Source organism: Cupressus sempervirens, chromosome 3, assembly GCF_028749045.1.
Source record: "Cupressus sempervirens isolate cs-2001-9-10 chromosome 3, ASM2874904v1, whole genome shotgun sequence".
Lineage (NCBI taxonomy): Eukaryota > Viridiplantae > Streptophyta > Pinopsida > Cupressales > Cupressaceae > Cupressus > Cupressus sempervirens.
This window is the reverse complement of record NC_143120.1, coordinates 148,766,031-148,792,581: the sequence shown is the minus strand read 5'-3', so window position 1 is coordinate 148,792,581 and position 26,551 is coordinate 148,766,031. Positions and strand designations below refer to the sequence as shown.

The 26,551-nt window shown below is 33.7% G+C and overlaps 1 pseudogene across 1 annotated transcript; it reads left to right on the top strand.

The window, feature by feature from the left end:
- The first annotated feature begins 21,712 nt into the window (after positions 1-21,712).
- On the top strand, positions 21,713-24,659 carry LOC149565188 (protein LURP-one-related 12-like; annotated as a pseudogene). Its single transcript, XR_016362015.1, has 3 exons — positions 21,713-22,432; positions 23,460-23,684; positions 23,785-24,659. The product of XR_016362015.1 is annotated as a protein LURP-one-related 12-like (transcript).
- The last annotated feature ends 1,892 nt before the right edge of the window (positions 24,660-26,551 follow it).

Here is a 26,551-nt window from a genome sequence, read left to right as displayed (position 1 = left end):
AGTTAATGAAGAAAATATTGGATAGAACCAGTGTTAACTAAGATCACTCAGTTACCAAAGGAACTTTGTGAATGTGTAGTGTTAACTAAGTTCACTTGGTTAACATAGAAAATTTTCTTTGAGTTACTATCTACCAAGCAAGGTCGGCTAATGAAGGATTTTCATGTTTTGGCATATTGAGCTCGATAGTTTTGTTTGTTAGTTCTAGCTAATTGAGAAGATGAATATTAATTATTGTAAGTTATATTCAAGTTGACTTGACAATGTGTAAGATATAAATATAAGGTCAAGTTGATGTTTGAATGTGTGGAAAATAATTGAAGATTTGATGATGCTTAGAGAAAGCGAATTAGAAGGATAAACAAAATATCCTTGTTGAGCTGCAAAAATACATTTGATCAGGAAGGATCAAGTACTCAAGCTAGAATTGAGATCTAGAATCAACAATTCAATTGCATCATAAATCAGGTCATCTCATTGCTATTCTCTAACCATTGTAGTAGTGATCTAAATCTCTTAACAAAGTTGGCTTAACATCTATTTATAAATCCTCTAACAAGGTGACATTTCTATTGAATTATTTAAAGACCTCTAACAAGGTCACTCCTAATAGGGTGGTTAAATCGTCTAATAGGGTCACACATAATAGTGTGTTTGTAACCTTTAATAGGGTTGGCTCCTAATAGGGCTCACTTCAAAAGAGTTAAAATTAGTAACTAGTTGCAATTGGTGGTTTTTCTCAATTTGGGTTTTCACATTAAAATCTTGGTGTCAATTTTGTTCATGTTATTTCTTTTATGTGTTTGCAACTAAGTTAAAGTAACATCAATCACAAATAATATCTTAAGATTTTCATGTTAAACATTTGCCAAGTTATTTTAGTGTTTACCGAGTTACAATATTTGTTAGTGTAAACTGAGTGCCTATGTATTTGTCGAGTTATAACAGAGTTTAATTTACACAAAGTTTTGATTTGTATGGACATCTAAGGGATCTGAGATTTATTTTTGTCATAACTGATTTACCCCTCCCCTCTTAGTTACTCCTCTTATATTTCCAACACATAGCACAAATGAATGGGGTTACCATGGAAATGACAAAATTAGAGATGAAACTTAAGAAATTGAATAATTTAAATGTAAGGTGGAACAAATATCAAAGAGATTAGAAACATGATGTTTGACATAGATACAGTTCATGATGAAGTATACAATTTATCTAAACAACAAGAAATTATCAAGAAAGACTTTGAAGCAAAGAATAAAAACATATATGAGCTTCTAGAACAAATTAAGAATGATCAAGAGAAACATCTCAATAACAATTACTAAAGGTGATCATTATCAAGACAATTATAATCACAAAACCAAACAAATAAAACTTTACAAATCAACAGAAAGAAAGTTCACCCTTAATCAAGAATCTAAATTAGGAAATAAAATGACTAAGGCTCGAATAAACTTCAAAATGAAGTTGAACCCATTATAATCAATCACAAAAAGGCAGAAAAATCATTTGACTCTAAAATATTAGATAATGGTGCCAAATTAAACCAAACATATATGGAAGGCAAGAAAGAATCTGATTTCAATTCGGACCCAATCAACAACTTAACTATAGATGAAGAAAACTCCCTTGATGAATCTAATTATGAATCAGAAGATGAAAATAGTGAAGACGCAATTGATGAGAAAATATGGTTAATAAAAAAAAAGTAGAAACAGATGAGCCAGAATTAGAAGAAGAACTATTTCAAAATCTCATAAACAAGACAATTAATAAATTAATATGATACCAAAAATAAGAGACACATCTTAAGATGACAAGGATGCATAGTGTCTATTCCTACCTCCAGTCGATACTACATCTTAGTTGAAGGTTATGGTTGTGTGCTAAAATGTTGACACACTTCTATGAGTCAGTATATCCAAGATTGCTCAAGAATGAGGTCTCAAATGGTGACTCATAGCTGTCTATTCATGGAGTGCAAGGGTTTGTAATGGAGGCACTCAGTTTGACCTAGTTTGTGCCCATGCAAGTAAACCATGAAATGAGAGATTCAAAGATCAAAATATGCGTGAAAATGAATATGTAATCTAATCTAAATAATAATAATGCAAAGCAATGCAAGAGAGGAAATAAAAATGCAAGATTAATCTATGAAAGCAAATATGGATCTAAGCTAATATGAAAATGCAAGGATGGATCATGGTGATGGAAGCCATAGATGCATGAGAAAAGAAGACAAGAAGATAGAAGTTCTCCACAAAAAGCTTTAATGGTCAAACTCCTCCAAAAATCGCTCTCCAAACCTGCAACATAACAATAGCATAATAATGGATGTCAAAAATGAGGAGAGGACTCTCCTTTATAAAGAAGAATGGACGATTAAGATTAAGAGGCAATAAGATTTAATCAAGGGTGAAGAAAGAATGATCTTTGTGAGACAAAATTCCACCAATGAGAGAAAATGAGGAGAATTAAATGGAATCCCACTTAGAAATATGTGCATTTAAGTGTAGAGGGAAAAACTTTTTTTTAAAAAAATTATTCCCTTTTTTAAGTGGGATTTTATTTAATTAAAAGAGAGCAAGTTCTTTTAATTAAATAGGAAATATTTAATTAAATTAAAAGAGAGATTTTTCTCTTAATTAATTAAATGTGGATTAGTTATTTAATTAAAAGAGAGGTTTTTTTCAATTAAAAGAGACTTAGGATAAAATCATCAAACCTGAGGAAATGTTGAAATGATTGAATTAATTACAATTTGATCAAATAAATTGATTTGAATTGATTTAATAAATTATTGAAAATCATTGATTTGAAAATTTGATAAATTGAATAATGGAGGCCCATAGGCTAGGTGGCTAGTTTAGGGTGCATACATTTGCCCCTCTTTGACTAATGTGTGATCAATTTGGGAACACATGTAGTCAAAGAAAGAAATTGAAGTGTGAGGTCAATTTGGAATCACAAAATAACCTAGATGTGTGGTCGATTTGGGAACACATTAGGATAAAGGATACAAATAAATTTTGACTTTAAAAAGTCGAGGATAAAATTGATAAAATTGAATCAAGGATTGAAGTTCATAGGTATTGCCCCCCTCGTGATCGAAATCAAAATGAGATAGAGGAGAAACAACAAATTGATAAATTTGATCAAATTGAACTAAAGATAAGATTCTTGATATAAGATAAAAAATATAAGAATCAAAAAACCAAGGTAGATCATCAAGCATGAAGTATTATGCCCCAAAGGTGAATTAGAAGAAAAGAAGTGGGGAGAAAGCGAATGGAAGGTAGAAATTTGGAAGTTATGGAAAGAAACAAAAAGAAGAAAATAAAATGTCTCATAAGAAATAGAATGCCCCAAAATCAATCAATTGTTTAAAGGAGAAATTTTGATTGAGATCACGAAAGAAGATAAGGAAATGAAGATCAAAACATGACCATAGTTGATTAAAAGTACATAGGAAAGATGAAGGGAAAACGCTCTCAAACTCATAATGTAGCCTAAAAATGCAAACTAACATGAAGTCTGATAATGCAAGCTACATGAAAAAGTAAAGGTGTACTTGCAATAGAGAAAATGTAACATAGGATTTTGTGTTCATCATTCATTAGAGAATGTAAAAGAACTCATTTTTATCATTGGACCATTATTAATGGACATAGGAAAATCACACAATCATCACTAATTGCAAGTGCAACTATGAAGATATGAATGTGAATTATATCAGATTGGAATGTGGAAAGATTCTAACATAAGCATCAAAGACATAAAGGTCAAGATGACTTCAATGTTAGCTTACCAAATTTAATGTAGCAGAACCATGCTCACATCAAGGCATAGATGTCAGAACGACCATAAGAACACTTGTGCAAAAGTAGTCAAGGATGATGCCTCAAATCTCCTAAGTGTTTCAAGGGGACAACAAGAGACACTCTAGAGTTTCAAGACCACACCTACAAGTAGAAAACAAATAAAAACATGCCCCATGTCCCAAGTCCTCTAGCTATGCATCCTAAAGAGAATTATTAGACAAGTACACTCAACGAAAATCAATAATAGTCAACACACAAAGAAAAGAACATGACATAGGTCAAGCATTAAGTGTTGTATTTAAAACTTAAGTGTATTAACTAATAGTGAGTTCCAAGAATAAGGATCGAATGCTTGCAAGTAGGTAAGATCACATGACAAAATTGGGTAAGACCAAATCGATAAGAGTTGAAAAACACTCAATGTCAGGGGTTGTATTGAAAAATATAGTTGGGGTGGTGTTGAAAAACACCATTTGCAAGGTGTCCTAAAGACTAGCACATCCAAGAGACCATACTTGACACACTTATGCCCCCTAGACAAAGACCAATTCTAAAGCAAGGCAACAAGGACAAGGCATGATTGAGAAGGCCAAGTGTCGAGGACATGCACTAAGAAACAGAGTTGCAAAGGCCTTGAGTAGTGCCCATTTATAGGTTTTCACCACTTAGATTATTATTATTATTATTATTATTGGAATATATAATTTTTTTGAAGATACATCAAAGCACTTATTACTAAGATGATCATTTTTTCAAGATATTTTCCAATTTTTAGAATTTTGACAGTATATCTTTTTTCAAATTTTTGAAATATATCATATTTTTGTATCTTTTTAGGATCAATAAATATGTACAAAGATGCCCTAGATAGAATGGGCATCATGGATAGAACTTCTTCAAGTGCAAGATATTGATAGGATCAGGGAGTTGCTCTCCCTCTGTTGTAGATAGTAAATAGACACCAGACCCAAAGGTTGTTGTAATGTATAAGGTCCAAGCCAATTAGGTTAAAATTTACCCTTTTGATCTCTATTGTACTAATTCTTAGGATTTTCACATAGGTCAAGATCTCCCACCTAAAATTCTTTAGGGTGAACCTTTTTATTAAATGTTTTTGACATGCACTTTTGATAGAACCTCATATGGTCAAATGATGCTTGGTGCTTCTCATCTAGAAGTTCTATCTATTGAAGTCTCATGGTACAGTAGTCTTCATCTGTAACTAGACCTTTGAGGGTAACTCTGAGTGAAGGAATCTCAACCTCTAAAGGCAACACTGCTTCAGCACCATATATAAGGGCAAAAGGAGTAGCCCTCATAGGAGTATGAATACTCATTCTATAGGCCCACAAAGCCAGATTTATTTGTAAGTGCCAATCTCTACCATTCTTATGAACTGTTCTATGTAAGATTTTGAGAATGGTTTTATTTGATGCTTCTACTTGACCATTTCCTTGTGGGAAGTAAATGGAGGACCAATGTTGTTTTATCTTGAATTTCTTACAGAGTTGTTTAGGGTCCTTATTTTAAAATTGGCCTCCACTTTCAATTATTATCTCGGTAGGAACTCCATATCTACAAATAATATGATTCAAAATAAATAGAGAAATTGTCTTGCCTGAGGCAACAAAAAGTGGGCCAACTTCTACCCATTTAGTGAAGTAATCACTAGTAGTGATAATAAACTTGTGTCCACATGATGAGTTGGGATGAATCCACCCAACAAGATCAAAGGACCAACATTGAAATGGTCAATGAGAGATAGAAGGAATGAGTTCCCTTCCTAAAGCATGTATCAAATTACCATGTTTTTGACACTTTTCACATGACTTTGCAAAAGCTATTGCATCTATCTACATCGTGGGCCAATAGTACCCCACCCTAAGAAACCTTCGAGCCATGGAAAGAGCATTGGAATGTCCCCCATAGATGCCCTCATGGATGTCAACTAATGCTTGGTCAAATTCTTCCTTTTCTAAGCATCTAAGAAGTGTTCAATCTAGACCCCTCCTATACAAATCACCAGAGATAAGGGAATGGTGAGAGGCATTTAGAATAAGGTTTATGCATTTAGATCGATTAAAGGTTTTAGGTATACTGCCATCATGAAGGTATGAATAAATGGTACCATAACATGATGACTCACTACCAACAAGGGTACAAATAACATGACTTTCTTGGGAATCATGGATAGGGTGATGTAGCTCTTCCACCATGAAGTCAAATATTGATTCATGTTGCTCTAATTGAAGAAGTGAAGCAAGTGTAGCCATAGTATCAATTGCTTTGTTTTCTGCTCTAGGGATTTGTTGAAATGAGACAAATGTGAAGTAGCATCTCAAGGAATCAACCATTTGCTTGTAAGGTACCAATTTCTCATTTTTTGTTAAATAATCATCATTGACTTGGTTGATTATTAGCTATGAATCCCCATAGATGTGTAACTCTATAATTCTCCATTCTATAGCCATCTTAAGTCCATTTGTTAAAGCTTCATACTCAACAATGGTATTTGTACATAGAAATAATAACTTGTAAGATTTAGGAATCGTGTATCCATGAGGAGAAATAAACAATACACCAGCTCTGGAACCATTTTGCATAAAGGATCCATTAAAGAACATCTTCCATGCTCTTTTAGTCATATACATGAGGTGCTCATTTGGGAAATCAACTTGAATAGGTGCATCATCTTTTAGTGGGAAATCAACCAATTGATCTGCTATGGCTTTCCCTTTGATTGCTTTACACTCAACATATTCTATGTCAAACTCTAAATGGATCATCATCCATTTAGTAAGTTTACCTATGAGGGAAAACTTACCTAATAAATACTTGAGTGTAGCATAGGCTTCGTTTTCTTGTGATGACAAAGACTAAGCCAAATGTACCATTTGTGGATCTTCATTTGTACCCAAATTGACTGCTTGTGTTCAATAAGCACTAAAGATCTATCTTGAAAATAACCAAGGAGACAATCAAATACCTCACCCCCAGGCACCTTAGAGAGGTTTTCACCCTCGAATATGTCCTTTCTTTTTACTTTTTTTGGTTCTAACACTACTACATAGTGGTTTTCATCATTAGAACTCCTATTCTTTTTATTTTGTGAAAAGGTACTTGATGTTGGTAGCCAATTCACTGGTGGAAGTGAGTACGGGTTCAATGGCATTCAAATAGCAGGCTATCTCATAATCATTTTAAAACATTAAAAGGTTAAGTTCATGATTACATTGGGATTAATCAATCAAATCGGGATGAACAAGGGGTAAATCAATGATAGGTTCAAGGTTATGAATATAAATGATATCTCGAATGACCAAAGATTCAAATTATATTAAGTAACTTCCTAAACTACCCAAATTGGGATTCGTCCTAATAAGTGAAGAATTATCCACTAAGGTAACATGTGAGTTCAAATCATCCAATCCTACATGTGAATCATCAACTAACTCGAGTTGAGAACTATATGTATGAACAACATCAATATCCATATCAATTGTAGAAGGCTCGAAGAGGGAGTCCCATTCATACTCATTGGAATTTGTTTATGAATCTCAACTAGGATGCTTACACCATGAAGGCTTGGGATGCCTGGATGTGGAAACCTCAATATCATCAAGGGTCGCATTCTATTGTTCTAAATTTGCAACTATCTCATGAGATATTGGACTATCTGAATCTCCCCAAAGGAGATTGGTAGAAGGGACCCAATCTTCACACATACCTTGCTAATTTTCCAGATTAGGTATTTACTCTTGTTCTTCTTCACTCTCTAACTTATCAAGGATAGGAGCAACATTCTTGTTGTGATTCACATATCCTAGGCCAATTGGCTTCTTAGACTTGTGTCTAAAAAGACCATGATCAAGGGGTTCAACTCTAGCATCCAATCTATTACTAAGAGGGCCATGTCTAGGATAGCCCATCTTCTTGACAAAATTATACCCTCTTCCATAAGCTTTAGGAGAGGGAGTGAAGTTCTCATTGTGCATATACTTCTCTTCTCTATAAATCCAATCTCTAACAACCACATCTTCTTTCTCATCTTGAATAGGCATTGACGACTATACAAATGTGTCAAATAATGTCATAACTGAAGAGGAAGGTTTCATCTCTTGTGAAGGTTTACCATAAGGCTTAGGTGCCAAGGTCTATGGAGTTGAACTTGTCTTTACATTCAACTAAAGTTGCATCAAAATCATCTGCTTCTCTATTGAGGGGAACATCAGTACTTGTTGAAATTGAGTTAATAGACAAAGTATTATCCCCAAGTATAGAAATCTTTGTTCCATTGTAAGGGAACTTAACACACTAATGATAGGTAGATGGCACTACTTGCATATCATGAATCCATGGTCTACCAAGTAAAGTATTGCACACAAGGGGTCCAACATCAACTATTTGGAATAAAATATCTTTTTTAATATGACAAATCCTAACAGGAAGGATGACCAACCCCTTTGAACTTCTCTCTACCTCATCAGAGGCTTTGATAGTAATCTTCCTTTTGGTATCAATAACTTGTTCAAAATAACCTAATGTCTTTAAAAGACTCAAAGAACAAATATTAAGCCCAACACCCCTATCTATCAACATGCGCTTAACATGGATTCTATAGATCATGACCTCAATATAAAGGGAAAGATTGTGTGGATGGCTCAAAGATTTATCTTCTTCCTCTGAAAAGGAAAGGTAATGAGAGATAACAATATGATTAACCATGTTTTGGAATTCATCGACATCTAAATTGTGAGATATACATACTTATTTTTTTACAAAATTCCTTTAGCCAATTAATGAGATTCATCATCTCTTGTTTTGGCTCATTCTAATATGTGAAAACACCGACATTCTGACAGTCCTACCAGTGGTCTTCACTATCTTGATTACTGATAATCAAGATCTATTCCTTTATATTTTTAAGTTTAATGTAGCTATGGGGGGTTGAAGGGAGGAATGTAAAGGAAGTTGATAATATTCCTACAATGAAGGGGGTTATATGTGTTAGGAAGGTTATGTGTTGGTTTGAAGTTTGAATTTTCCTTCTTTCGAAGATGTGCTTTACAGGTATCGAGGGAAATCACATGGGGTTCATAGAGGAATGCTATCTGTTGAGAGTATAAGGGTAATCTATCTCAGTCTACATATTTAGTATGGTTAAAAAGGAGAATTTGTTTGTCTAAACTTGAAGTGGAGCAGATGATATTAGGTCAAAAGCCTTTCTAGGTAGAAGTGTAGACTAATTTGGGGAATCATCTATTTTAATGGTTTGAGGAATTGACAGAAGCGTACTTGTCTTTTTATGAGTCGGGGAGACTTGGAGCAGAGTGACTTGATTCATTTCCAATTTAGCTTTGGCTCTGTTATTCGCATTGTATTTTACCTCTAGCTGAAATCCTAACCTCATTGTTGATTTCACCGATATCTCTTGAATGGTAGCACCTGGCTTTTTATTAATGATCTGATGTTTGTAATTTGCCTATGGTATATCATGGTGCTCTAGTTCATTATGCTCAATTAGACTAAAAAGGGGTTTGTTGTCTTCATTGCATGCCGTAAATTTGTAGAATGGGCAAGTTTGAGGGACGAAGGGTCGATGCATTGTATCCTATACTTGTTTGCTTCCATTTTTTATGCATTTGGGCCATACTTTGCAAACTACACCATAATATCTCTTCCATCAACATTTCTACCATCAAGATGCTCAACTGCCTTTGGTGCCTCATCAACATATTTGTACCGTACAAATGCAAATCCTCGGGACTCGCCAGTTCTTCTATCTCTAGGAATAAATATATCCACCACCTTCCCATATCGATTGAAGAGTAGAAATAGATCATCAGTGCTAATGTGAAATGTTATGTTAAGAACCATAAGTGAATATGTGTCTTTGATATTTAGAGGCAGATCTCCTAAAGTGCGACATTTTTTTATCTAGGGTAAATTGTTAAACTATTTTTTGGCCATGCTAAAGTTTAACTATTATTATTATTTTTAATATTATTATCGTGGTCCAATAATATTATTTGTCTTCCATTACTATTTAAATTTTTTGTTATAAAAATTATATTGTATTTGAAGATTGAATATTTTTAACGTAAAAGTTCATAATCATTTTTTTTAATTATAGAATTGAAGTCAAGAATTGTATATTAAATAGTGATGAATTTATTAAAATTATAGATTTATTTATTTTTTGATCGGTAAATGGCCAAGGCCATAATAAATTTTATTAATATAATTAAAAGATTTCCATTAGTTTTGCTCTGTTCAAACGGGCACTAGTAGGAAAGAACGGAGAAGAAAACCTCCAATCTTGCTCGGGACATAATATCATTTATTATTACATTGTAAAAGGGGCATACCCCAGTCAAATTACAATTAATTAATACAGACAAATACGGGGCATACCCCTATTGGATTACAATTGCTTACAAAACAAATACAGTCCATTGTCTCCATCCTTCTTGGTCTAACAAAAACTCCTTGCCAATGAGATGACAAAGTACCTACACCAACATTGATTTCTACCAGCTTATCTTAACATAAAACATGCTTAGAGATTCTAAAACAAATATCACATGAAGTTCATTCATAATTTAACAGAGGATCATGAATACTGACTAGATTAAAATTAGCTCAATATGACTACCTTCTCACCATTAATAGACCTATGATAATAAAACTCAAAGTAATGATATAAGGCCAACAATAATCCTCACAAGATTGAGAGCTATGAAGTCTAAACACAACTAATGCTTCTATCCATTAATCCTAAAACTGAGCGACAAACATATCTAGAATTAATATGACAAGATTTCAATACCATAAAGTGGTAAGAAAAGTCTATCTCTAGCCAGCCCTACAACCCAGCATATCAATGTGCAAAATATCTATAGGTTAATAATCATAAAATATCTGCAATGCAATATATCATGAATCTTAAAGCAACCTAAAAAGAATTCTACCAACAGAACTATCTTCGGACCAACGCAACATAGCCCAAGTAGTTTGAACTAAAACTGGTACCTCCACAAGAAGATCTTTAGGAGGAATCTGCATGCTCGAAAGAACCAACTCAACTCTAAATCCCTATTCAAGGACTAGAAGGTCTATCATTGTTTTAACCACTCTTGAATAACATGATAAAAAACACCATCCCTAAATAGCTTGCAGTCCAATAATAGGGGAAAAACCCTAAATAGGGCATATGAAAAGGAGTACCAACCCAACTCATAAGAGTATATGTAGAGCTAATCAAACTATACCGACCCAAACTGGGTCAATCCTCTAGATACAATCCTAAAACTCTCACTTACTGGCTGAATCCTTTAGGATTAATGCCTTATTGCGCTTAGATTATGCTACAGAAAATCGAGTAGCATTATATAATAATGAAGTTTAGAGTTAGATAAATTAAGGGCTTAACTTTACAGATAGAAATGGGCTTCTAGAAAATGAACGCATAAATTAAATATATATGACAAAACCAAAGAGCAATTGCCCAACATGTTATATTTTAATTTAAACCTCAAAAAATTTCATGGGGAGCCTCAAGCACCTCATCCTTAAATAATTTGACATAAATAAAATCTCTAATGTCAATAAATATGATAACCAATCATTATCTAGGAAAATATAGGGCTGAAATCTGCAACTAGAATTAATAAACATCTTAGTACCTGCCGAATTTCAAATAATAAACATAACAAAGAGGAGTCAAATTGAAAAAGGCAATCTTGCAAACATTCATGACCAGGACAAATCTAGATAATGGCTAATTCCAACATATATTCATATCAGTATTTGTAAAATATGCTTAGGCAAGATCTAGATTACATCCCGATAAGATTAGTAGCTATTCAGCTCTCAACCAGAGAAAATGCGAGAGAATACTAGCTATATGTAAAAGTCCTACTGGGTGTAAAAAGTCCATAGTTACAAAATTGCCTAATGGCTAATTTAATATTAACCCTAATATTCATAGAAGCTCCCCCAAAACACCATCCATGGTAGTTAATTTACTTCTAGTACATCGTTATAACTTCTAGGATATCATTTGGCTATTCCACGACATAGTTTGGTGGAAATTCAAAGTCCTCTTTAGCCCTACTGGTCTTTTTAGCGTTTGGGGTGCAAAATTCAAGGGCATTAAGGTTATCAAACACCACTCCTGGTTGAATATACGCATTGGACATCTGGAGGTATTTGATTAGCCAATCTCTATTATCTTCTGCAATTATCCCTCTCCAACATAGCAGATAATGAATACTCGCTTCCATTTTAGGCCATTCCTGATAGAACACGAGGTTTTCTCGAAGTATCAGTGATGGACACCTAAACGTAGTGTCTAGGTCCAATGAACCCAGCAACAATTTCATATATTTTTCTAGTAATGAAATTCAAAGATTCTCATCTATGCTATGGATGACCTGTTCCAAGCCCTTCCTCCATGTTGGGACAAATAGATCGCGACAAAGCCTAATAATATCTTCTGTCACAATCTTGGCTTTGGCCATAACTCCAATGAAAGATCCAATAACATCATTGTTGGTTCTCCATGTGTACTCATAATCAAAGATGCCTTCCCCAATTGCTCCACTAATGACCAAATGAGTCACGTCATCAATTGGGTAGAGTATCCTATTCCACCTTTCTAGTTTTACATTTCCACAAAAGGCCATGGTGCAGACTTCTGACATGTGAAACACATAAATGTTTGAATCCATATCTCAAGGAAAATGAAAGTGACAGTTTACTACCTCCAGTTATAGGCAAAGGAAGCACCTAGAAGCCTCTCAGTTAATGGTATCCAGTGATGTCATCTTGATAGACTTAGCCACTAAACCTTGCCATGATATGATTAAATCACAGGATGAAGGCTAAGTCTAGCCTAAATTGCCTAGAGATCCTAAATGCCATCCCAAAACATGATGACTAATAGCCGTGCTAGTAAGGTGGGGAGTGAACTAATAGATTGGCTAAAAACTTAAAAACTGCCAAGGTCTACCCATATGATTAATGAGGAGAAGGATGCCGATAGAAAGGGGGATCACACTACTGAGCCTGACTAGGAGTTAATGTAAATAAATAACTTAATAACCTATGAATGAATTTGAGATAAAATGAGGTTGAATTAAAAATAACTCTATATATATATTGACAATCTATATGTATTGGAGTAGTGAAAATTCAAGAGAGAATAAGATATAAGGAGCCAATAGCTAAGTCAAGAGACTAAGACTCTCGGTGAAGATGTGTCACTTTTAAAGAGTAATGCATTAGCTCCATTTGCCCCTATATTTTCCAAAAGATCCACTTTTTGGTTCCCCTCCCAAAAAATATGACAAATTCTACACTCTTCCAATTTATCCATTAAATCAAGGACTTCTTCTAATTGAGAATTGAGAACCCAATTAGGAGTAGAGCATTTTCTGATAGCATTTAATATAATCTGAGAATCTCCTTCTATGATGACCTTGGGGCATTTTAACTTGAGGCACAAAATGAGACCTTGCTTTAAAGCTTCTAGTTCTACTAGATTATTGGAGGTAGGTTTGATCGACAGGGATTTTTTGGTGATCCATTGCCCCCACTCACCTTTAATAATGCAACCATTCCTTGTTATTCCTAGGTTACCCCAAGTTGCACCATCAAAGTTTAATTTGACCCACCCAACTGGTGGTGGTTCCCATCTGCAGTTTTCCCTCGCCTTTTTATTAGATTTGATATAACTCATCGGTGGATTCAACATATTGGACCAAAGCTTCTTCATTTGTGCATCCCAATTAGAAAAGGACCCTTCTACTATTTACACATTTTTGAGGTGTGAGTTCGTAGTCTCAAAAATACTTGCTTCCATTTTAAAAATCAACTCCTTAAGCTTCAATTCTTGATTGCAAAATATTCATCAATTTTTCTCCTTCCAAATCTCCCATGCCACAATGGAGGGGGAGATATTCCATAGTTTGTGATATACACCTTTGACCAAATATGTGGGCTAGCCTTTTAGAAGAGTCATCAAAGTATTAGGGAAGGGGGTTGACCATCCCAGCTTATGCCTAAGCCATTCCCAAGATTTTTGGGAATATGATCCCCATCTTCTTCCCTTTGTTTACATAAAACACATCGGGAGGGACCCTGAATACCGAATTTGTGTAGCCTGTCCATAGTCAGAATCCTTTTTTGGGATGCCAACCATAGAAAGAACCCAATTTTTGGGAGACATGAAGTATCCTAGCATAAGTTTAGCAAGACTTCCACCTTTTCCCGAAATTGAGATTCTACTAAAGCCTTATATCCATTCTTTACACTATACTTGCCATCATTTGAGGTGGCCCAGATTAGAACATCTTGCTTTTTCGAATGCTAATTCTCCTATCTTCTAACAACTTTTCACAATCCTTGATCATCTCGGGATCCACATCCAAACCCTCCAAAGATTTCCAAACTGCTTTAGGGGAACAATCTATGGAGATCATAGTCTTGTAGTCACCGACTTTGCAACCCCATAGGTTATTAAGCTTATGTTTAAGTTCTGACAATATGAGGCTCTGATTAAGGGGAGGATGTCTGTCCCAAGAGTCTTCCCAAAATAGGCCTCATCTCCCTTACCGATGTCCCAAGTTAAATATTTGCTGATCAAAGGATGACACTTTAACATAACGTTCCAACTTTCTGACCCTTTAGGTGGGTTTCTAGTTCTAAAAAATGAAAGAGGATCGTCTATGTTAAGACATTTGTTCTACAAGATCTTAGCCCATTTGTGATTTCTTTCCTTATAAAGTCGCCAAATAAGTTTTGCCCCCAAGGTGACATTTTGCCAATACAAATTCTTGATTCTTAGCCCCCCTGATCCTTGGGTTTGCAAATGTTCTCCCATTTGATAAGCACCCATTTGTTATCCTCTTCACTGTCATTCCACAGAAAGTTTCACATTTTGGATTCAAATTTAAGGAGGTTTTGCTTAGATAAAGGAAGGCATGATAGCAGAAAAATGGGAATGGCTGATAGAACTAATCTAATCTTAGTGGTTTTACCTGCCTTAGTTAACCATTTGTCCTTCTAACCACCAAGCCTAGTATCCAATTTTTCTATTGTATTATTCCAAACCTTGCTTGATTTCTTACCTTTCTCCAAGCGATATTGAGATATTTGCAAGGAAAAACTCCTTTTTTATATCCCATGATCTTACAAATTTGATGTTCTATATCCAGTTTTGTATGAATAAAAAATATTTTAGATTTAAGTTCGTTGACTTTCTGTTTGGAGGCTTTCATATATGATTTAATAATGTCTTTGAGACCAAAAGCCTCTTTGACAGTGCTTTTGCCTAGCAAAATAGTATCATTTGCGTACTATTGGTGAGTAATGTTGGGCATATTTTTTGTTACCCTAATCCCTGAATTTTTTTGTTTTTTGTGTGCATCGGTCACTGCTCTCCCAAATGCTTTTGCCATTATGACGAATAGAGAGGGTGATAAAGGATCTCCTATCTAATAGCCCTTGATATGTCAAAGAAACCCTCTGGTATGCTGTTGATAAGAATAGAGATTTTGGGAGTCGATATGAATTTGAAGATAAGGTTAATCCATTGATGGGAAAACCCAAATACTTCCAATACCTTACATAAGAATCTCCAATCTACCATATCATATGCTTTCTGAATGTCTAGTTTCATGAACATACATGCTTCTTTGTTTGAACAAGCTAAATGAATTGTCTCTTGAATAGTGATGATTCTGTCAAGAATAGATCTGACTGGCATAAAACTAGTTTGTTCTTCTAAGACAATTTTGGGAAGAATACCTTTGAGCTTGTTAGCTAGGACCTTGGAGAAAACTTTGTAAATAGTGTTACAAAGTGTTATTGGTCTATAATCCCCTGGGGATAGAGGTTCCTCCTTTTTAGGGATCATTGTGAGAAAAGAGTGATTTATTTCTGATAGCAGAGCACCCCCATTTCTGGATGCTTCAATAGCTTTCTAGAGATCTATGCCTATGATATCCCAACATTTTTGGAAGAAGAAAGCCTGAAAGCTGTTAGGCCTTAGGGATTTATCTGGGTTCATATCAAATACTACTTTCCTAACTTCTTCCAAAGTAATTGGTTTGTTTAGAACCTTATTATCTTCGGGTGTGATACTTTTAGGAATTACCTTGAGTAGATTTGCTTGTGCTATTCTATTCGAACCTTCATAATAATATAGGATGTTCTGAAAGTAATCAACAAAGGTGTTAGCGATTTTACTTGGGTTATCCATTAGAGTGCCCAAGTGATTTTTGACACATGTAATTCTGCTTTTTGTTCTATTGTATAAAGTAGAGTTATGAAAATATTTAGTATTTCGGTCCCCTTCAGAAAGCCACCGTTCTCTCAATTTTTGTCGCCAAAATATTTCTCCTTTGGTTAATATATCTTCTTGCTTTGCTAATAACTCTTTTTCTAAAAGATAGCTGCCATTGTTCATACCATTTTTTATCACTTCTATATTTAAGTCTTTCAGCTACTTTTCTATGTCTAATTTAACTTGGAAGATGTTATTGAATTGTTCCTTGTTCCATCTAAGTATCCATTCTTTAAGAATTTTCATTTTGGCGATGAAAAAAAACATCTTTGAGCCTTTGAAACTGTCTTGAGCCCACCATTCTTTAATGTTATTAATGAAGTTTGGGTCTATGAACCACATTTTCTCACATTTAAATGGGTTCCTAGCAAGCTTATGAGGCTTGATGAATTCAAATCTGACCATAAAGTGATATGATCCTGCAATAGGTAAAATTGAGGATGAAACATTTAGATTATTTATGTCCAAATCTCCTTTAATCAGGAACCTATCCACTTTTCTGTAATATATGAAAAATATTTATGTCTATTGTTCCATGTGTAAATCCCATTGCTTGTTGGGATATCTATTAGATTATGCCAACGAGACCAATGTTGGAAATCTTTAGATGCTTGGGATAATTGTTGAATACCACCTATCTTTTATTGATGTTTAAAATAGTGTTAAAATCTCCTCCTAAAAAAAATAGATTGCCCTTGGGATTGTTCATAAATAGGCTAATTTCTTTCAATACTGACTTCTTATTGGAGTAACTTAGTGGACCATATATATATATATATAAGGATAAATTTAAGGTCTAATTTTAAGCTTTGAACACTACCGCTAATCCAATGATTACTAATATTTAGTATACTCATACGAACCTTTCTAGGATCCCAAAGAATCCCTAGGCCCCCTAACGCCCCTACTGATTCTTGAAACATAGATCTCCATAACCCAAGCATCTTATCTAGTTTACCTAATTCTACTATATCTAATTTAGATTCCTGAATTAAGACAATATCATATTCAAAGGTTTTGAGGTTATGTTTTAATAACCTCTTTTTGCTAGGGGCATTAAGGCCCCTAGCATTCCAAGTAGTAATCTTCATACCTGATCGAGAAGGCACTTCCCCTTCCCATTGTTAAAAAGCTAGTCTATCTTTTGTTGCTCTCTACTGTGTCCATCTACTTCCCTGAGTTCCTTTAATGATCTTCTTCCCCTTTTGCCCTTTGTTTTGCCACACATAGGCGATTTGAGACCTTCTTGATTCATGTGTATACCCAACTGATCTATATTAGATTTTTCCTTCTGCACAGTGGAGTTTTTGTCAATCATATTCTCTTTAATAACTTAATTTTCACATTCTTTTAGGAATTGATTCAAGAGACTAGCCTGCTTTTCTGTATCTAAATCAGCTTCCATCTTGTTGCCATTGTAGATTTCATTCCCTTTTTGTATCATGTTTGAACCTATCACTGTTGTCTAGTAATGTTTTAGATCATTGTCCTCATATCCAATCTTTAATAAGTCTCTCCTTAGGTCTTCACAAGTGTAATTGCTCCCCCCTAACTTGAGGATTCTCTGAATCAGTTCTTCCTTCTGTGTGTCAGTGCTCTTATCTATGTTTTCAAAACTGAATACTTGTATTAGATCATCTGTTAAATGATTTAGGCTACTTTCTTTTGATTTTGATATGCTTCCCTCTTCCCATTCTAGATCCCAAGTGCTGTCCTTATTCAAAAATTCCTAAAATTCTTTAACTAGCATCTTTTCCACTCTCTCTATTACCCTCCTCTAATGCTTGCTAATTGGTGTGAATGGTGAACTAATTGTGGCAGCTGGGGTTTGCCAGAATTTATTTTTAATGAACATAGATTCTATAATGGAATTTAGCTCTTAAGGTTGGCCCTGTGCTTTCTGATCCATACCCTCCTTCATACTGATTGCCTCATTGGTTACCTCAGGGGCATAGAATAACATAAAGTTCTCCATTTCCTCTATTTTACCCTCTATATTATCCTTTCTATTTTCTATTTGCTGAATATTTGAAATCTCTTTGTCCTCTTCGCATATGAGGTTTAGAGCAACCTCTATGTCTTTGTCAATGGGAGTGGCTTCTGTTTCCTTGAGATTGATTCTGTTGCAACTGAGTGGTTCCTTTCCCTGTTCCTTATATGTCTACTGATCCTTCTTGCATTGCTCCTTTATGTTACCATCAATGCTTGAGCCCTTATTATTTTTCAAAGACTTTCTCCTACCTTTTGATTTTCTCTCCTTGTTGAATTGTAAATCCTTTGTAGATTCTGGGTTCTTTTTTTTATTAACCACAATAATTAATTTTAGCTTCCTTTTATTTGCTGAATTATCCTTGGGCCAACTATTTAGTGTTTTTCCTATACAGAAAGGCTCTGTCTGAAATTCAAACTCTTTTGAGAGGGTTCCTACTCATACTGTTCTATTAATTTTTGCTTACCTCTTTTCTTCCAAATTCTTAACCATGGGAATTTTCTATCAAAATATGATGTGAGATATAAAGTCTTGAATCTGATCCTTCTATTATCATCTAATCTTAAGATCTCTGAAATTCTACCTTCATATATATGCATTATTAGATCATAAGTAGCTTTATTAGATATGACTTTATTGTGTAATTGTGAAGGTTGTTTGAAGTTTGTTTTCATAAGCAATTTAACATTGTTACAACATGAGTATGAAGAGTCAATGCCCAAAAGTTCTCCCATGGAAGAGCCTATACACCTAAGAGTTTCAATATGAAGAAGCTCCGGTGGTAGGGATGGGATGTTGAACCAAGTTGGGATCATGAAATCTAGCTTATCGATCTTAAAATCATGCGACCATTCTATGAATTTAACTGCATGGCCCTTAAAGAAACATTCTGAAACTGAAATAAACTCTCTCTTTATAGATTCTTCTATGCATTGTAAAAAAAAATCCTATCTGAGTGATGAGAAATACTTACTTGTTTGCTGCAGTTAGCTTCAAGCCAATCAGAGAGAAGCAGGAAGTCTTTCAGAGGGCCATTCCATATTGCGAAAATTCCACCCTTTAGGCATTCATTCCAAGTTTCTTCTGCCTCTTTATTAGTAACAAAAATCAGAGTATCTTTAGGAGAATCCTTGGGTTTTTGGGAAACCCTAGGATTGGGAGGTGGCGAGGTGATTGCTGAGGGGCACCTATGCGGAGGGATATAAGAAGGTGATTTCTTTCCTATAGAAGGCAACGACTTATAATGGTTTGAAGCTACAGGCGAAGATGTTTCTCCTTTTGGTTGTTTTCCAGGCGGAACCCCGAAATTAGGCTAGGCATATTTTGTAAGATTAAAAACCCTAAATTGATTATCTAAGCTTTCAATGGTGGAAATTGATCAAGGCTTAAGAAAACTTGATAGACTGGATTGATAAGTGTTAGGGTTTGAGCGAATTGGTGGCCCTTGAGTCCTCAGATGGCATTGTTGCTTTTCCTTAGGAATCTCCAAAATAGAGAATCTGTTTGTAGTGTTAATGGCAAATTTTGACTCCTTCAAATTATGGATGGGTGCATGAAACTTGTTCTAATCATTTACATCGATAGAATTGCAATGCGCGTACTTCTTCATGTAATTTTTCTTTTTATTTCTTTGAATATTCTACCCTACTTTAGTCGTTAGTATGTAAAAGTTCATCATTTTCGCTATAATAGAACATATAATCTAATTTATTTAAATTATAAATTTAAGTTTTATATTTAACTTTTAAAAAAATATTAATATTTATTAATTTTGAACATTTGATAGCTAAAATATGGTCTTTGCTAAATGACTAATTCAAATTATTTTTTGAAAAAAAATTATTTATTTTAAAAATCTGTATAATTTTTAATTTCATTATTCAAAGCAAACTTATATTTTTTATTTTTTTTGGCAGAACTTAGTTGCTTTACAATCTTGTTATATTAGTAATCATTGTATGTCTAGGGATTTGATCACTTTTATTATTATTATTGTTATCATTATATGGTTAGGGATTTGTTCACAAAAATATTTAAAAATCAATTATAAGTAGTTATATAATACATTGAATATAAATTTTAAATATTTTTATTTAATTTTAAATATTTTCAAAGGTTGTGTTATATGTCAATTTTTTAAAAAAAACTTTACTTTTAAAATAATTAATAAAAAAATTTAGTTTTTAAAAACAATTTTTGTTATATTTAAAATATAACCATGCCTAATTTCTATTTCAATTGTTGCAACCAAACATAAAATATACATCTTCCTAATGCTCTTAAAAACAATCATATTCAAATGACATTCCATAAATTATTAGGTCCTGCCAAAGGCAGGAAAACTTATGCATTCATGGAAGTGCTAATATGACATTAACATTGACCAATCAAATTAAAGAATTTAAAACATTATATGAAATTTCAAATGTTTATATATTTTTCTAATTTTTTATTATTTTATGAATCAGATTTTAATTTTCCTCAACAAAAATACAAATATTTTCTAACAACTTCATATTGCATTAATGAATGCATTAATTACAACTTTATCCTTTCAACATTTGTGACAAGTTGATAAGATTTTATTTTTTTCAATCATTTTATCTTCCACCCCACACGTCTAATCAATATTAATTCTCAATAAAAATATAATTTCAATATTTTATATCTTTCTATTTGAATTTCTAATTTTTTTAAAACTTTGATTTTTTAATAAAAGTTGTTAAATTATTAATGTTATTTTACTTTTGTACAAATAAATTAAACAATATTATTTTTTAATTATATTTTATTATAGTGTTTGTAATATGTATAATTGATAAGTGTTACAATTTGTAAATTATATATATTAAAATTAAATAGTTATATTTTATTTCTTATTTATTATATCATATTTATTCATCAACATCAAATTTATATGTATTATCGTTGGGGGGGTTTTTCCAACTACTTATGGTTCTCTAGTAGCATGCATAGCATGCTTAAACATATAATGTGATACTCCAAATGCTTGTCACTTTTTCAAGTTCTATAATTCAAATATTGGTATGGATAACTTTCCTCATTGCACAATGTAGAAGGTGCAAATTTGTCTAAAGCATATGTATTGATCGTAGTATGATATTAGGTACTTAGTGCCATATTGGGGACTTTGGCCTCTTATTCTTGGGCTTAAATGCCCAAATATATAATAACACGAGAACTTAACAACAAAATATGAGCCATCCTATCAGATCACAAGTGCATTTCTAGGCAAAAATTAATGCATTCACAATGTTAATTTAGAACTATTTAACCTTGTTCTCACTCATCTACACCTTTACAACCATTATGCATTGGGCGAACTATGACGCATTGCGTCTCTTGTTTAAGAATGCGAAAAAAGAGTTTATTCCTCCAACCAAACGGCCACAAGGAATATTAGAAACTTACAATATTAACGGGAGAAGACAATTTTGGAAAGGAAAGGTCCAACAATAAGCGTATTAGCTTAAATATGTTGAACACGTGTTATGATAGACGAGTTTTAGTCCTTGGTTGAGGATATCGAATGCGTCGGGTTCGCCACTTGTAACAGGTCAAAAAAATACTATTTTATGGAGTTCTGCTATTTTAAGACCCCTGAGACTTGTGACAGGTCAAAAAAAAACTATTTTATGGATTTTTGCTATTTTAAGACCCCTGAGGCTATATCCTTGATAAGTGCCAAATTCTCTATTTACTACCTCCTTTCTCCGAGTAATCCCGTCGCCGCCATTTGTGGCCATACCCGATTTGTGAGGTATTCTACAGGGAATATATTCTTTACTTTTAGGGCTTCATTGGTTCGAGAAGCATATGCATTATGCATTGCAGCAACGCAATGTTGCCGCGGTCTTTCCTGTCCAATCTTTGTGCCTTCCCAATCATCTTACCCGAAGAAGAGGTCGATTTAATACATGAAGCCAACAAATTTGACCGCCACCGCAGTAATTCATCAGCTTGCTTTCTCCGCAGCTGTAAATTATCTGAGCCCTTCAAAGCCTTTGTGCAGAATATAAAGGTTTCTATGTTTTTCCTGTTTTGGGTGAAGAGTTTTGTTCCGTTTGACTTACTGTTCGGACTATGAGGAAGAAGGTTCTTGCATTTAGTGGAGGGAGGCTCATTGCGACCAAGTCATGTACTGGCGAAATTGCTTTCAGGGTCGATGGAAGAGGTCTCAGTTCAACAAATAAATAAATTATCATGGATCTTTTGGTAATACCTCTGCTAACATTGCACCGCAAGGTAAATACCCCCTTTTTGTGATTTACATAGATACCCAAATTTTCCCTTTGTAATATTGTATCACAAGGTAGAATCAATTTTTAATTTTGGAAATTAGTTGGGCTACATGGATGTTCACATCTCCATTCTTTAATATTGTATGGCAAGAATCATTTTTGGTTTTCGAAATCTATTGAGTTACAAAGATATGGGCATCTCCTTTCTTTCACTTTGAATTACAAAGTGACACCACATCTCTGCTCTCAAATATTGCATGGCAAGGTAAAACCTTGTTTTTCAATCATCCGGGTTAGATGTAAATCACATCTCTGCTCTCTAACTTCGTATCACAAGCTAAGCGCATTTATTTATTTTAAAAATCAATTGGGTTACATAGATATCAACATCCCTGCTTTCTAATGTTGAATCGCAAGATAATATCATTATTTATATTGAAATCAATTGGGTTTCATAGATATCAACATCTTTGATTTTGAAATCAACTGGATTACATACTCTCTAGCATTGCATCAAGGTAAAATCTTCTTGTCTGTTTTCAGGGAAATCAACCGGATTACATGGATAGTAACCTCTCTGCACTCTTACATTGCATCACAAGATAAAGCCGTTTTTTAATTTGGAAATCAATTGGGTTGCATAGATGTAGACATCTTTGCTATCTTAAAATATTGAATAGGCATTCTTTTGTATCTTAAAGTCCTTCTGTCATGGGATTCTAGTCCATCAAGATCACTAGAATCAAATCCAACCATTATCTCAGAAGTTCTATTTCTATTTTTCAAATCTATTGATAAGAAAATTGTTGACATGCAAACATTATTTTGTCGGTTGTTTCTGAATTTGACTGTTTGCCTTTCTCTTCTACATTTTGAATCAAGTTCGATGATCTGTCCTCAGAGTTAAAATAATATTAATGGTTTTACATTTTCTCTTTCACATTTTGAATCAAACTCTATGATTTATCATAAAAACTCAGAAAACAACATAAATAAACTAAAATTTAAATATTTTATTTTCTTGATGACAGGCTTTTAGAGTTCTCCGCCACTTGAATGAATTCCATCGATAGACATGCTTTGGCTAGAAGCTCATTTTTCGCATGAGAAAATCATCAATGTTTTGTAAGAATGAAGTTGCAGAGGTGTTTGTGGGCTTCACCACGGGGCAAAAGCACCCTGACGATAAAGTCTTGGGGAATTATAGTGAGCAACATTGTAGCATATACAAAAACCTTGGCACTTTAGTTGCAGAGGTACACTTGCATTTGTCCTTTATCTTCAATTTCTACTTTGTTCATATGCAAATAAGAAAAATGTGTTTATGAGTTGTATTCTATTGTTTTGTGATTTTAGGTGAAGAGGAAATTTACAACATTATAATGTTGTCAAAAAGATGTTCTCAATGTTGTAGTGAAAGCTGGCATAGACGAGGCTTTTTTGATGGATGTGATCAAAGGTAGAGGTATGCTGCAAGGGGGAGGGATATGGAGGAGCTTGGTTAAAGGAACTGTTATTGGATAAGGAATCACATTGAAAACGCTTGACATTGATTGCTAGTGCAGCGGAATTAGGGGGAGGGATATGGAGGAACTTGGTTAAAGGAACTATTATTGGATCAGGAATCACATTGAAAGCGCTTGACATTGATTGTTGGTGGAGGGGAGTTATTGTTAATAGGTTTCTATTGTCTTTTAGTCAGAATGAGTTCATTGAGATCTACTTTCCTGATACTACTATCAAAGTTTGCCACGTGACAGTTTCCACTTTTCTTTGATCCATTTTTGAGTTGGGCATAAATCAGAGCATGGATAGGCTTTGATAGTATGTGAATCAAAAAAGTAGATTTCAAAAAGCTCCTCCCCATTGAAAGGTGATAGAGATCATCTATTAACAGTAGTTTTCTTCCACCAACAATCATTGTCAAGTGCGTCCACTGTGAACTCAGGCGAGCAATCCAAAGGTATCACTATGTACGGTGGAATAAGTCTCACATTTTTCAAAAACACCTCAACTAATGTTTTTCCTAAATTTATCCTACTGAACAACAATTTAAAGTTTCTGACTACTATTGACAAATTCAATGATAGTTCCTTCAAACTAGGTTATTCCAACTGAAGTTTCTCTGAACAAATTGCCCCTTAATTTTGCAATTCACCAGCTTAGTGGCTATACTTTGTCTTTTCAGAAAACATCTAAAACATTAAACGAGAAACTGAATTTCATGAAAAGTAGGCAAAAAAATGAAATGCAAGAATGATATGCATTGGCAAGTGGATTATTGTCTATTTAATATGGTCACAGAGATGTTTAACTGAAACTTAACTGTTTAGAATTAAGTTAGAATACCATACTTTTATAATGTTATTCCTATGCAGTTATTCCTGTAAAGGCACCAACAGATTTGTTATTACCTCCTATTAAACATCCCAACCTCTTAAAATGCCTCAAAGACCAGAATGAATTTCTCAATGGCTAGACAGCTGCTTGAAGCATTCAATTAGATCAAGCATTACAGAGAAATGAAGCAAGTAATAAGACATTAGGCACAAATAGAAGTAAAATGTTTGTGTGATAGATACCTTAAGCATTTAGCATATTAGCTAAATTGCTAATAGCTACCATCAGAACCTACAGTATTAGCTGCAAGATCATTGAGATAGAAAAAACATCAAAAAGTTCAAGAATGAATCGATGATTGTTAAAATCAAAACTTCATTGAAAATCCAAATGATTATGAATTCATATAAGAACTATATGTGAGACGGTTGTATATGGGTTGTTTGATCACTATGTTTGTAGTTGTTTGTTGATGTTTTTTAGATAGTTTTTGATGTTCTCATGCTGTTAGTGTGCTGTTGGTCTTTATACCCTCAGGCTGTCATTCTGTAAAGGTACTCCCATATTTTGCTGCTGGTTAATGTCAAAAATGAAATGTTCTTACACCCTTATATTGCAAGCATTTAGATTCTCACATGGAGATCTCGAAGGCACTGCAATGGATTGTATTGCGCATGTGTTGACGAATAGAGAATCCCATGTCTCTGAATCTGCTCTCGAGTTGTAAAAATCTTATAGAAAGAACTTTTGATGATTTTTAATTTGAAGGTATTTAATCATTACGTTAGTTAGATCTGTCAAAAGCATAAAAATAAATCTGTAAGAGAATTTCAATCAATGGCAAGAGTTGCAAACGCATCAAGCTACCACAAGGAACAGCATAATGAAATTTTACACTGATAAATTCTCTATGCTATCTGAGATCAACATCAGCAAGCAACTTTTAGCAAAAGAAAATTGAGATTGCGATCTATGTTTGGTTTTGTTTACATTCGCATTGAATTCTACCCTGTTGTTTAATCTTATCATCTAATCAATTATCACAAACATAGGGAATTAACTTAAGATTTAAAACAACAGAAGAATATTTCCAATAAAGAAGGTGCAAATCAAATCTATGTAATGAAAATTCAATCTATGCATCGAGGGACAGTTGGAGGCGTACTGGATCTATAATAGAGTAAAAGAGATTGATAGTGTCACAACAACCTTTTGGAAGCCAGCTTTTCATTGCAAACTAATCATGAGCTGTATTTGATCTAGTCTAAATCACTTATTGAATAGAGAGAGAGGAATACAATATTTTCATTTATAGAGATCTATTATTACAGTTATGGATGAAGCCACTACTCTTCCATTATCATTTGAAGTTACGCATGAACTGATTCGACTGCTCTTCCATAATTGTTGCTGGGAGAATCTTTGTGCGCTCCATTTTTAATTACTCAATCTTCCACCTCTGCTTCATCATTGCCAGTGTTGGATTTATTTTGTAACTTACTGCTTTCTTTTTAGAATGCCTCTCAGTGTGATTATGATTTAATATTATAATGTATTTTATATTTTTTATTGTTTGTTCTATATCTATATTAATTTAGTAACTTGCTCGGTAAATTGAATGTTTTTTTGCAGATATTATCAATTTATAATTGCTGACTAATTTTACGTTCTTTTAATCTTTTTGACAATCAACATTTTTCTTGAAGTGTAAAATAAAGTGATTGAAATCACCAAACCCTTGTAAAAAAAATCATATAATAGGTTGAGGTGACCATCAAATCCT